At 39.7% G+C, this 13,802-nt stretch overlaps 1 long non-coding RNA gene across 1 annotated transcript; it reads left to right on the top strand.

Annotated features, from left to right (window-relative positions):
- Nucleotides 1-10,166: 10,166 nt before the first annotated feature.
- Nucleotides 10,167-11,707, top strand: LOC104911769. Its single transcript, XR_794160.3, has 3 exons — nt 10,167-10,348; nt 10,606-10,681; nt 11,588-11,707. It is a non-coding gene; the product is annotated as an uncharacterized LOC104911769 (long non-coding RNA).
- The last annotated feature ends 2,095 nt before the right edge of the window (nt 11,708-13,802 follow it).

Here is a 13,802-nt window from a genome sequence, read left to right as displayed (position 1 = left end):
GCTTGTGCTAATACATGCAGCAAGCACAGTCAAAGCAAGCAGGCTTATATATGCATCTCCAACACATCCAACTAGATATACTATTGAATAATGGCCCATTTAAGACAGATACATGAGAGTTTTATTATTTTCTATGCACCTTCCAAAAAGCATTTCCATCAGAACTTCCAAACAGTTGGCTTGTTCCCAGAACTCCTGGAAAACCCTTCCATTCTGCAACATGCCAGAAAGCACTTCAGCATGAGCATGGATTCCCCACAAACTAAACAGGATGAATGGGGGAAGATAAAGACTGCAGGAGTGAGGCTCACAAGGCTGAACAGTATTCTTCTAACTCCTATGAATATATCCTTTGGCACAAGGTGTACTTGCAACCCAGGCGAAGTGGCTGAAGCTATGAATAAGTTATTTTATGAAGTGGGGTCAGATGGCATTTGGGAATCTCTCTGTGTGAGGCTGGCATGGGAGTCAACAAGGAACAAGACAAAAGCCTCAGGAAAGGAATCCTAGGAGCCCTTTACTCTGGGCTAAGACTGCAAGCCTGGATCAGTGAGGAGAAAGTGGTACAATCCTCCAAATCACAGAAGACTGGAAGAGACTTCCCAGATCATAGCGCAGCACCATACATGATGCCACATTTCTCATGATTAGCTGAGCAGAAAAGATACACAGCCAAGTGATAAAGCTTGCACTTACCAAGTGACTCATATGGGTGGTTTGGGCAGTGAGCCTGATGTTTAAGATGTCTCAGGCTTATGTATGTTACAACAGCTACCTTGAGCATAGCCAGTAATGTGTAGTACTTCCAGAGCCGCTGACTCATCACACAGAAGCCGTGCAGCCTGATTTTGTGCCATAGAAGTGTCCACAACTTCCAGATATACAGCAGGCCAAGGGCAGCAGCGATCAGAAAATTTAGCCAAATATAGAGAACTCTCAAATTACACTGGGTTTCAGAAAGCAGAAAAATTAAAGAGTAGGGAAACATGCCTAGAAAAATTCAGCAATAGAGTAGCCATAACTGGAACTGAAAGGACATCTCAGAAAGTTAGAATTTTGATGGGTCTGAGCCATCCTAAAAATCCAAGCATCTACATCTCGCTACCTCTTAGAATTCATATTCATTATTGCTGTCTCAGAGACAAAAACAAGGCTGGAGATAAAAACCTGCCTATCACATCAGTGACAGTATGGCCAAAACTTCTGACTTCTGTTCTTCTGGTCTCATGTACTATAAGTGCAGCCGCAGAGCCCTCATTTGTACTGGTGGCACCTGGGTTTCCAAGCTGTTTTGTATACCGGTCTGTGTTGCTTAGCAAGCTCAAAACTGATCATATGCATCAAATTCACCGTGGTACATGTACTGTGTATAGAACTTTGCAGAATGTTATACAGCAACAGCTATCTCTAAGTTTCCCTGTTACTGCCTAGTATCACATCTCAAGTTGTTTTCTCATCTCCTATCATAAATCACTCTTGAAGTGACCGCCAACTGAACAAAAGGGAATGCTAATAAGCATACAGGAGTAGAAATGCTCACCAAAGGAGTGAAACAAGTCTTCTTCCCAATTAAACTAAAGTGAAGACAACCAGAACAGCTACCAGTTTCCTTCAGCAGAGCTGCTCTTTCCATGCAAAGCTTTTCTTCACTCAGAGGTAGGGCTTCCCTACTCAGCTTAAGCATAGAAGAGCAAAGTTGTCAGGGTTTTCAAGCATTCATCCATTTTCCAACACTAAATAATTTAAGCAGTCCTTTGTGCCCCCTTCCATCACATCATCCTCTTTCATTCTTTCCAGTGACTTTTTCCTGCTGCACTGCTCTCAGTTCTTGCAATTTTCAGCAAGACACTGGAAGCAGCTCCTGTGCTGACCTGATATGAAAGTGCAGCCTCCTTTTAAACCTTCTCTTTGGCCTAAACACTCACCTGTAATACTATTTGAACAGTAGCATTTGAACACCACTGCAATGCTTATAACTTAAGAACTGCACCACAAAGGCATATTCCTCCCTAGCTCAACACAAACAACCAAAACCACATCTGTCAAAAATGTGAAAACTTCTTTATATTTATACACACAAATCTCGTACTAGTTAAAGTACAGTTACTTCAAGTTTACCATTGAAAAGAGGTGACAAGTACAGCACTGAGCAGATGGTAATGTTTTGGGAGCACAACTAAAACTGCTTATAAACACTATTTGGAGATCCTTCTCCCACCCATCTCTGCAGATTGAAAATTCTGAGCTAAAATTCCTGCCTGAAGTTCTCTTCAGTCCTTTTTGCTGCCATTGCTTGGTCATACTGAGGGCTTGTTTTCTTTTAGGACAGACACTCCCCACTGTGCTTTTCCTTGTTTCAGACTATTTTTAATATTTACTTTAAGTTGCTATAGCAGCAAGGAATTACAGATGGTAATAGTTAGAATTATGCCACAGGAGACATTTATCATAGCTTTGTATAATATGAGCTCTTGTTCCCTGAAATTTTCCTCATACTGGACACTCCCCTGTTTATTTTTATGATGACTGCATTAATGAATGCATATGCCTAATGAATAATATAAGCCTCTCAAATGTATCAGCACATGTTTAATGTCACATGGTAATTGTAATAATGAGAAAGTGGCAGCATTTATTTCTTTTTATTTTTCACCACTACTCAAAGAGCCAGATTTCCAATACCATATCTCATGCTTACCTCCATCCACAAGTAAATCACATTCATTTCAGTGATACGAATTAAATCATCTAGTGCCATCAAGGTGACTGGAAACCAGACAGAGCTACATGTGACATAAAAGCACTTGATGTATCTATAGCACTTACAGGAAATCATGTGCTTCTCCAATAATTCAGTCACCCCAGGAAGAATTAAATATATATATAAATATAAAAGAACAACCACTAGAACCTTCAAGAATGTGGATGCACCTGTAAGACCTGTGTCTGAATACTGACAAATCTTGGATTAGGAGTCATTTGACACCTCTGGATAAAAGGCAACTTTCAAGTACTGGCTTTGGAAAAATACTGGCAATTATTCTTCTGCTTTTCATGCAGTTTGAGTCAGCTGAACCAGTTCTAGTTGTTACTCAAGCTGGGAAAACTCACATAGAATGACAGTATCCTCTCCCTGCAAATTCTCAATAGCTTTCAAAATGAAAGCATTTTAAAAAAACCATTTTCAGAAGTGAAGTTCCCTTCCAGAAAGATGAAATGATTCCTTGATGCAAATCACCAAAACAAGACAACCAGAGTTGAGCCACACCAGCCTCCCTGGGAATCCCCACCATCATATCCCCTTCAGAGACATGGATCATATACAGAAAATTTACAGGTGTCACCAGCTTGGTTAGTTACCAGGGATACATGGCAAGTTGCTGCAGTAGATCAATTCCAGGATTTATTAAAAAAAAAAAAAACACACAACACACACACACACACACAACCCACAAACTTTTGATTCATATACTTGAAATTCTCAGATCATAAAATTCTTTGAGTTGGAAGGGACCCTTGAAGGTCATCTAGCCCAACCCCCTGCAATGAATAGGGGAGCCCTGTCCACCCTCATCTTGAGTGTCTCCAGGGACAAGGAATCCACCACCTCTCTTAGAAACCTGTTCCAGTGCCTCACCACCCTTATTCTTAAAAGCTACTTCTTTATATTCAATCTGAATCTAACCTCTTAATTTAAAACCATTTTCCCTTGTCCTATCACAACAGACACCCGTTCAGAAACTGAAAGGTTGCTCTCACAGGTCTTCCTGGAGACTTCCCCATGCTGAACAGCCTCAGCTTTCTCAGTCTGTCCCCACTGGGGAGGTGCTCCATCATTTTTGTGGCCCTCTGTATGTGCTCCAACAGGTTCACATCTCCCCTGTACTGAGGGCTTCACATCTGGAGAAGTATTCCAGGTGAGGTCTCACTAGTGTGGAGTAGAAGCCTTCCTTGTTTCTCTTAGCACCCATTGCCAAGTCCACGTTCCAGTTGGGCCTTGGCCTTCCTGACTTCATCCCTACACAGCCTATCATTATCTTTATACTCCTTCCTTTTTTTCATCAACTTAACTGCTTATGCTTTTTGCTACAACACTATAACATCTACTGTTTCTCACTAAAACAAAAAAGAATACAGTATTTCTATCTACTACTTGTACTGCTTTTAAAAAAAAAAGATTAACATTAAGAACACAGCCACTGTTTTCCTTACGTCCATCCTTCTTTTTATGCTTCTTTCTTTTGCCTGTAGTCTTCTGCCTTTTTATCCGGCATTTTCTTCAACTTTTGATAACGAGGAAGGCTGTTGCCATAAGTCTTTTTTGCAACACCTTCATTTGTGTAGAAATTTCACTTCCTGTGCATTTTCTTCTTGCTCTCCAGTTTGACCAGTAAGTCCCAGTTCAGCCATGCCAGTCTCTTATTTTCCTTTCATAACTTCCTACACTTGGGGATGGAGAGACCTTGTGCCCAAAGATGTCTTAGAGACACCACAGCTCACAGTCTTACTAGGCAACTCCAAAAAAAACTCATGTACATTTTGCAGACGGAGAACATGCCCAAACTAGACTCAACTAACTCTGCAAAACACCCTACCAATCATGTAGCAGCCACTTGGATGGCTAATGTACTATAAAAGTAAGATATTTCTTATATACATGTCAAATTTAACATCTTTCTTCACTAGTACAGTGCAGCAAACCTATAACAAGGTGAAATCCTCAAAGTTTTTCTATTAATCTCTTCATAATAATACAGTAACCTCTAGTGCTAGGATAGTGTCTTCAAACAGCAGAAAAAAAAAATGAACAGGCTCAGTATGAATAAGATTAAAAATGCATAGCACAGGCACTGACAAAAGTTTCTTTCAATAAACTTAATTTTAAAAATAAGCTTTTAATAAATGCAAACTCTTTCTCTGTAATATATTATTTTTGATTCTAAAAGTGGCAAACAAACACTGAAGACTAGAAATCTCAGTGGAGATGTAAAAACTGTTACAAAGAGATAATGGCTTACAGTTCTCAAACTAGAATAAATTTTGAAACGAAGAAAAATGCAGAGTTAATTCTATATAATTAAATCTAAAAAACTGGATTTATCCAGACCTTGACTACTGTATGTATTACTTCCCTTCAGCACTGAAATCATTTTTTGTAGAAAAATAATGGGGGGAGGGAAAAAAAAAAAAAAATCAGGGCAAAGCTAGAAACCAACTATTTGAAGCATCAGTCATTATTCAAAGGCAATAGATGGAGTTTTTTTTTTTTAAAATAAAAAAAAAAAGCACATACTTATGAAAAGTTTACAGAGGCTTATTTCCAGGACAGATGACTTTATGCAGTGCCCACACTGCCTGCTGTAACCAAATAGGGACAACAGGAAGGAAAAAAGCATGAGGTAGATTCTATTTGGGAATCATAAAAAATATGCTAAGAAAAAGATTTGTTGTAGAATCTTAACTGCTGCAGCACCAAAAAAAATGATAACACATAACATATAGACAAATAAATTTACCCTGGGATGCATATATCTTTCAAAAAGCATTTTATTTCTACACTTAAAGCCAATAGTAAAAAAAAAAAAGTTAAACATTTAAAATATTTTAATATTTTCATAGTATCATTCCTCAAACTAGAGCACCTGCCTAAACATGAGATATGACATGGGCCTCAGATGGATCCCGAGCCATTTCGTCATGTAAAGAACCTCAAATAGAAGCAACAGAGTTTTTACTTATAGCGGCCACTTACACAGCAGCAATTCTGCTGTACAGTGTTGCAGGAATCAGTGGCATTACTCTGTCTTTGGGCAAAGAACCCATTGCACCAACCTCTCGTTGTACATATTTGTCACTGAGGGTCATAGGCTGTACAGAAACAAGCGTGATTCACAGGCAGGGTTGGTGCTTTGTTGGGGTTCTGTTTGTTTTTTGATTATTTCAAATGAAAAGATTCCAAGCACACTTTAGAGTTTCTCGCCATAAGCCTACAATTTGGAGAAAGCACTGATTACATAATTGAGTAATCTTGTGTAGTTGAAGAAATAAATGGCAGTTTTGGCCATTTTGTATCCTAATAAGCAACTCAAAGGAGTATTTTTAATTTTTAACCAGAGTTGTGCATTACTTCAGAGACATCAGGCCCAAGCCTTTCCTTCCTTATAAAGGAACTGGAAGATTGTTCTTCCCATGATCTGTTTTCCCTTAAAGTGAGTCAACTGTGCAGTAGTGATAGTTTTCACACACACACACACACACACTTTACTCCAAGTCCAACAGATTGCATCAAGAGCATATTGCATCAAGAGTCCAAGCACAGGAGGTAGTGTTGGCAGAAAATGCCCTCTGCCAATAAGCCTTGAACTGCTGGTGCAACAAAGCTACATGAATTAAAGGTCATTGAAAGCATCCAGAGGAGGCAGTAAATCTGGTAATTATGCTGGAAGGTATGTCCTACAAGGAGAGATGAGGATGCCAGTTGCCCAGCCAGGAGGGAGCTGAGAGGTGACCTCATTGCTCCCTGAGGAAGGGAATCAAGGAGGTGCTAGGTTCTGCTTCTGGGAACCAATAGCAGGGCACATGGAAGCATCGCAAAGTTGCACCAGAGAAAGATCAAGCTGTACATTAGGAACAGGCTGCCTAGAAAGGTGGGCGATGTCCTGTGCCTGTAATTTTCCAGAGGCACTTGGGACAGTGCACTCAATAACATGCTTTAACTTTGGTTTGGCCTTGAAATGTCAGGAAGTTCAAATCAATGATCTTTGAAGATTCCTTCCAACAGAACTGTTCTATTCTGTAGGTAAGTCAGTTAGAAGTGTTGCATATACTATAAGAGCACTTCTGACCCCCAGCTGAAAGACACCAAAGCTTACTCACCCAAAGCAGGTTAGAACCAAGATAATTAATCCTAACAATTCAGCAGGAAAACAGTTGGGCTCTTGACAGCATCAGCAAGGAAATACTCAAAGAACTGTGCTGTCTCTATCCTAAACGTGTAGATTACAGTCCTACAGCCATCCAGAGCTATGACTATACCTGTGCATAGACAGCTCTGCTCTTAAAATACCTGTGTTAAAATGGTACCCTGGGATTCACCTGCTCATAGATTTCCAGATCAGAGAACATTCAGGATGATTGGGCAATAACAAGTTATTCAGAAAGTCTTCTCTTACAGCTTGTAGAAAGGGAATGTCCTACCAACAAATTCAGCTAACAAGAGTATTTTAGATGCATTTTCACTTCATTTATTTTAGCACATGGACTGAACAGAAGATACTGTGTAAAGTTGTAATACAATGGAATGTGCAGCAATGACAGCAGAGTAGCTAAGTCCTAGGCTACAGCAAGTGAGAACTTGCTCAAATGCAGCAGCCATAGGCACAGAAACAGAGGAGGGGAAGAAAAAAAAACCAACTGCTTACCTCCAGGGGGTCTCAGGTATGGAGGGATCTCCAGAGAGATATCCTTGCCTCCACTGCCAACCCTTAAATGAAGTATGTGAAGAGGTGGGATCCTGGCTCCACCTCTTCCAGTGCCTTGCATGCACCTGAGCTCCCTTCGGTTGGCCCTGCTTTCCTACCAGGTGCTCAATCACTGGTTCAAGCCATAACTTGCATTTCTGCTACACTCTTCTAGTACTGATACTGCCTGAGATACTGCCAAAGGCCCCCATCCAGTACATACTGAAGTAAAAAAAATTAAAAAAAAGAAACTTCCACAGCACAGATTCTGAATAACAGCCTGTGCGATGGACACATGCAATACATCCTTTCAGTCTTGTTGAAATACAGGAGCCTGGGAGGAGGTTGCACAGTCCATATAGTCTTTTTTGCGCTTCCAAAACAGAACAGCTTAGTAACTGCTCTGCAAATATGATAAAAGTAATGTGGCCAAAGACAATAGTACTACACATGCTTTTTAGGTTATAAATAGAGATGTTGTACGTGCTTTCATCACTTCGGACAACATCATCCTCTGTGTGAAGAGGCTCCTGTTTATGCATCTAGTGATTTATAATTTTGATGTCCAAAGCATTCAGAAATCCAATTTTCACAAGTTTAACACTGTTACATAGAACAATTTCTTCCAGTTTTTGCTTCCCTCGAAATTCTTGCCAGACGCAACTGGGATCTGTTTGTACCCCATGCAGCTTGTTCACACTGGTATCACAGAAAGGCAGAAGAAAAAAATAATGGTCTGATTGGCAATATACTTCAAGCAGAGATAAAAGTATTTTGCTAGCTGAGGAAGCAATTACTATGTTAAGATATACTTTTAAATCATTGTAGGGTACAAAAATTGACAGTTTAGAAAAACAAGCTATTGATTACCATTGATTGTAGGCAGCTTAAAGAAGCTTCCTTGTTGGGCTACTTCAGCAAAAAAAGTTAAGCCATTATAACTCTTGCACCTAAAGTGCTGTAGTCTCCATTCAGTGGTCCTGCAGTTGTGTACATGAGTAATGTCTCTTTATTTTTCCTTGGTACATACAACTACAACAATGGTTGTAGTTGTATCAAAAGAGATCAAATGGAGGCAACCCCTCTGGGTGAGACTACTCTGCCTTTAAAGTGTTTAAATAGTATTTGCTGTCCAACACATTTCTGTTCTTTTGTTTAAGGATGCTCTTCCCAGTAATACACTCAATCTGTGCACTGAATGTTCCTCTTACCATTCTGCATTCAGGAAAGGGTAACTAATATAACATTACTACATCAAGATTGCACATAATTATAGAGAATTTCACATATGAAACTATTTGCTTTCATCTAACAATATCTGCCCAAGGAAAGTTCCTGAACTACTCTCAAACTTAGGTAAACCATTTTTTACTTCTCAAAGTGAAGTATCAAATAATCTCCATATTCACGATTGGAGCTATTAATGAAGGAAGAATCTACAGAAGTACATTTTACTGTAAGAGGTTATTTACATTTGGGATTAATCATCTGGCTAAAATGCTAAATTGCCATGTCAGCTCCATATAGTATCACAATCATAATGAAATATTAAGGAGATTGAGAAAATTGCTTTGTGATGCCGTAAAAATGCAAGATCCACTACATGGTTCAGAGAGCATAAACAATTGAATTAGTGTGCTTCACATTAATTTTCAAGTTTTCTGTCTTTTGAATGCTTGACTGTATATTGAATATCATTGCAACTTTCCTACTGAATTTGTTATAACTGTTTACTTGCTACTTACTTTAAATATGTGATTGCTTGTTTTGCCTTTGCTTAGTAATTTCTCTAAGAGAGCATACAGAATGGGGAGCAAAAGAAGAAAGTTAAACACACCAGCCTTGACAGAAGGGTAGAATCCACTATAGAGTCACATGGTCAGTTTATGTCTGGAGGAAGATTAAGAAATCTCAAATAGTCACACATTCCTGGAAGTGCAGTTTCTGCAACTCGGAGGCAGCAGCAACACAAAGCTGTATTCAAGGATGGGAAAAGGAGACTTGACTTACAGTAGTTACTGCTTAATCCTAAGCAGTTATTCCACAACTTTTGGTTGCAGTTTTCTCTTGATGTATACAGTACTGGCCATTTGAAGTGATGCTAGCATACTAGACAGACCATTAGTTTTATCCACACTGATAATACATGCATTCCTTTGAAAACAAGATGAGCTTCCCCATAAGAAAGAGCACTACTGAAAGCCAGATATTTGTGGATTATAGCCTTAGAACTTCCACTCCCAGCCTCACCAAAATATTTTAAGCCTCTTCAGCCCTAGATCTATAAAATCAACCTTCGCTCATTTTACTTGCAGATATATTTTCCTCTGCCTATAAAACAACCCATCCCTGCTGAGGGAACTCTGGATCCTCAACAGTAGGCTGCAGTTTTGGCCTGCCCTCATCCACAAGGATCTGACCTACAGACAACATAACATCAGGAACACAAGAGTACCCAACTGCTACTGTCCCCAAGCCTTCTTGGAGACAAAAGCTCACTGGAGAATTATAGATTTCCTTGGAAAAAAATGACCTTACTATTGTAGGAGAGAAAAAAAAAAAAAAGAATCTAAACATAGTCCTAGAGGTTCACAACTGAATAGGGAAACAACGGACAGCTTAATATTATTCTAAATCTCATTAGCTTAAGCCAAGTACAAATAGGGGAGGAGCCTGACTCATAATATTGGAATGTAGAGCGTTGTCAATATTGGACAAGCTTACTGACACACTTACCCTTTCTTATCTTTAACCTGAACATCAACACTGCCCGAACACTCAGATCTAGATTTGGATCTTGAACCCAGAAGTCCAGCAATGATTAAATTTATCATGTCCACCATGCAGATATCAACTATCTCAAGTGAATAAATGAAATCCCTTCACAGGTAAGCAACTTAACTATTTGTTGCAGATTTTGCAATAAAAGTTACAATTTTTTTAAATTAAACATGACTGTCTCTAATCCAAACATTAGCCAAAACAAATCAAAATACCCATAATTACATCATATCAGAAAAAGCAAGGTAATAATCCTTTTCTGAGGTAATGACATCATCTAATCAATTTAATTTCACATTATTAGTTGTACAGCAGTAAGAGAGGCAGAATAATGGTGTATTAAAGATTATTTGTCCTTACACAGCTTTGAAAATTAAGCACTGGAACTGAAGTTCAAAAATTTCCTTTGCAACTCAATGGTGACTCAGCATCATGTTAAGGTACATATTTTCTATCTAGGCATATAGATCTGTAAAACCTCATCTTAAACAAATTAGCTTCTTCTGAGTTGTATTTCAGACCTTGTCTCTTATGTTTTTAAGTGAGGTACAGTTAGCTACAGCTGCTGCCAGACCTCTGTTTATGTAAATGTGAAGCAATCCCATTTCCCATGAAATGCCCAAAAATGACCCTTTTTATTAGCTTTTCTAGAGGACCAAGAGGTCATAGGAGCAGTAAAGAGAGTAAGGACAGTTCGGTTCTTGAACCCATAGCTTCACATGAAGCAGTTCAGCCTGCCAGCATTGCCCTTTCCATGAAGTTCTAAACAAGGCCACAAAGAGCATATTCCACAAGCCATCCTGAGCATGCAGTCAGCTTCCACAGTAGCCCATGGCCAGGATCCCTCATGCAGAAGGCAGAAAGGTGCACCTGGATATTAACATTCAAGGTATCATGAATGCATTGCATCATCTTCACCTCCATCTGCCCTTTGGTGCAGGCCAGGTGTTTGCTCTTTGAAAGAGCCTTCCCTTGCTGCAGTCATGCATCCAGTGCTTTTTCAGGCACTTAAAACACTCCTCTCACTGCTCACTGAACTCTCAGCCACCAGAGCTGGTTAGAACTCTGCCAAGACAAAACTCCTTGAAAAGATTCAAGAACTTAAACCCAATCCTTTTCTTCTTTCCACTCAGCACCTTTGCAGCCATTCCAAGGGCCACAATCATTTCTGCCAGTTGACAGCACCATCTCCAGTAGACAATATGCCTATCATGCTAGCCTTAGAGCAAACTCTCCTCATAGATCCAAAATTATATTTCTATCAAGAGCAATTTTTATTTGTTCATTAACATGCTGCAGTAAAAATAACACACAGACATTTAATATGCGTACATGCTCTGACCGAGGTGCCTGGGGAAAGCATCATACTGCATGGAGATGTCAGAAGAAGAGAGATTGCAGCAATGGAACAGTAGAATCTGCTGGTAAGAGGAGAAAAAAGAAATAAAACTCCTCCTCAGTAAGTTACTTATGTAAGTAAAATGATTATTTCATCCTGCTTTAAGCCAAAGCAAGTCTTTTCCCTTTGCTTCTCTCACTAAGTCCCCCGGCCCACTTCTTCATTTTACCTCTTTATTTGTTAACTGTATTGGCCCAGACTCAGCAGATCACGCTTCTTACTTCCCAGATTAAAAAAAAAAAATTCATACAAACTCAACCCAAACCATTGCTCACTACACAACCCAAAACATTGCTCAAAGTCACAGACTCCCTTCCAGCCTAATCGTGTATGGGAACAGGCTGCAGTCTTCTGCCTATCCCTTTCACCTATCTCCCTTCACCTAGGGAATGTTGTTATTCATAAAGTTTCAAATCAATTTGAAAGAACTGCTCAAAGGATACTAAATGCTTTCAGGTTAAAAAAAAAAAAATTAATCATAAACTGGATCTAAGGACACAGGTGTAAACTGGCACCTGTACTGAGAGCAAGGCTGCAACTGAGTTTATAGAGTCAGCTGTACTGTTCAACCTTTTGGTTAGCCAAGCAGCATACCCCAGCTTGAAACCAGAGACATCATTTTGTTTTATATCACAGCCCGTAACTGAGCTATGCCCAGAGACCTCTCAAAATATCCTGCGTGGGAAAGGTAATGGGTAATAACCATGAAACTATAGGGAATGGAGAACGAAAGAAAAAAATCAAGCTTTACCAGTGCTATCATTATCAGACTCGTCTTTTTAATTCTGTTAGCTACACATACATTACACAGAAGTAATATGGTGAAAAAAGTTTTTAGTAGAATATAATTTGGGGCCAAATTCTGAGAACAACGTCATACACAAATCCTATCACAGTTTTGCTAGTTAATCATCAAGGATTTCAAAATTAGACCCCAAAAAAGATATTTGGTGCATCTTTTAGTGGAAGGCTTTAATTTTCACTCCTAAACCAAGTCCATCTTATCCAATGTATTCACACTGCTTCCACAGGACTGGACTCTGAAATTCATGAAAGGTCCTAGACTAAGAGAGACATGAGTCTCTTAGGGGAAAGATTCCCATGCCATGGTCGGTGGAAGTCCTCCAAAATGACTTGAACCCTCTAACAAGATCCTTCTGTGTGAAAAAATACACCTCCACACTCAAGCTCCTAGTTCTGCAGTTGGGACTTGGATTCCTCCTTCCTGTGGTTTCACCCCTGAAGTCCTTGAGATTTGCATGAATGCTGACAGGTGGCAGACAACATACCTTCACATCACACCGCAGTGTCACTGCGGACCAGGTCTCATTTTATGTTAGCCAAGTGAGTCTGTGGAGAAGGAGGAAATCACTGGGCATGGCACTCATGCTTGTGAGAAAAGGGACACTGTCCGTTCTGGAAAAGTTATTATCTTGTGTCTTCCATTTCCAATAGTATCTACCCTCAGATTGAGTAAGTGGCTGTAGTTTTGCAAACAGTTAGGACTACTGGTACTGTGAGATGCCCAATAACCACGGCCCCCATACTGCTAGTGGCAGCTGGCTTGATTATGCTCTATGACAAAAAGGAGGATTCTGCTTTGCATCTTTCTGGATCTACACCTGCACTTAGGTATGACACAGCCCATTGCAGCACACATTGTCAGGGAAAATCTATGCAATTTGCATCGAACATAAATTACAGCATTAAATTAAATTAAATTAAATTAAAACATCTAATGTCCAAAGCCTTTCATGGGATCAGCTGTGCTGCACTCCCTGTGTGCACCCCAGTGGAACCATCTTCCTAGGAGGAGACAGCACCTGAGGGCTAACATTAAGGATGAGAACAGCATCGTGCCTCTCCTTTCTCCTGGGTAGAAAGTGAGGTTTGGCAGCAAGTCCTCTCTTGGTGCTTTTCACAAACACACACGGATGCAAAAAACACATCCACACATGCACAGGGAAAAATATGGAGTTATTTTCATTAGTAACAGGGAATCTCTCTTAGAGAAAGATGGTGCCAATTAGAGAGATGTGTCGCTGACATTTCAAACAGAGCCTAGGACAAAGTGTGCCACAGGAAGAGGATGACACAATGAGGAACTGGGGCATGAGTATCTAGACAGAGAGTCACTATGGGGCAAATGAACATAGGAAATG

This window comes from Meleagris gallopavo, chromosome 1, assembly GCF_000146605.3.
Source record: "Meleagris gallopavo isolate NT-WF06-2002-E0010 breed Aviagen turkey brand Nicholas breeding stock chromosome 1, Turkey_5.1, whole genome shotgun sequence".
Classification (NCBI taxonomy): Eukaryota; Metazoa; Chordata; class Aves; order Galliformes; family Phasianidae; genus Meleagris; species Meleagris gallopavo.
This window is presented reverse-complemented; position numbering and strand designations above follow the sequence as displayed.